Below are 852 nucleotides of genomic sequence, written 5' to 3'. Positions count from 1 at the left end.
GAGGAACACGCAAGGCCTTGGGGGAAGCAATGGGGAGTAAGAGGGGTGCGTTAGGGACGCCCGGGATCGAATCCCACATCGGGCTCCCAGTGTATGGAGCCTGCTTCTCCCTCTGCGTGTGTCTCTGTCTCTGTCTCTGTGTGTGTGTGTGTGTGTGTGTGTGTGTGTGTGTGTGTGACTATCATAAATAAATAGAAATCTAAAAACAAAAAAAAAGAAAGAAGAAGAAGAAAGAAAGAAAGAAAGAAAGAAAGAAAGAAAGAAAGAAAAAAAGAAAGAAAAAGAAAAACTAAAAAAAAAAAAAAAAAAGGCCAACTTGCGGCAACGGCGGGTGGCCCGGGCAGTCGAGCTCCGCCTTCAGCCCAGGGCGTGGTCCTGGAGATGCGGGCTCAGAGTCCCACGTCGGGCGTCCTGGATGGAGCCTGATATTCCGTCTCTCCGTCTCTGACTAAAGAAAGAAAGAAAGTAAGAAAGAAAGAAAGAAAGAAAGAAAGAAAGAAAGAAAGAACAATGAATAATGAATGAATGAACGAATAAAAAGTAAGCAAATAAGCAAGTCCATCCATCCATCCATCCATCCATCCATCCATCCATCCATCCAAACATCCAAACATCCAAACATCCAAACAAACAAACCTTCCAAGAAAAGAAAAGAAAAAAAAAGGCCAACTTGCGGGAACGGCCGGGTGGCCCGGCGGTCGAGGTCCACCTTCAGCCCCGGGCGTGGTCCTGGAGACGCAGGCTCAGAGTCCCACGTCGGGCGCCCTGGATGGAGCCTGCTTCTCCGTCTTTCCGTCTCTGTCTGATAAATCAATCGATCAATCAATAGTAGGCAAATAAGTAAGTAAATAC

The sequence above is a fragment of the Vulpes vulpes genome, unplaced genomic scaffold (assembly GCF_048418805.1).
Source record: "Vulpes vulpes isolate BD-2025 unplaced genomic scaffold, VulVul3 u000000705, whole genome shotgun sequence".
Taxonomy (NCBI): Eukaryota; Metazoa; Chordata; class Mammalia; order Carnivora; family Canidae; genus Vulpes; species Vulpes vulpes.
This window is presented reverse-complemented; position numbering follows the sequence as displayed.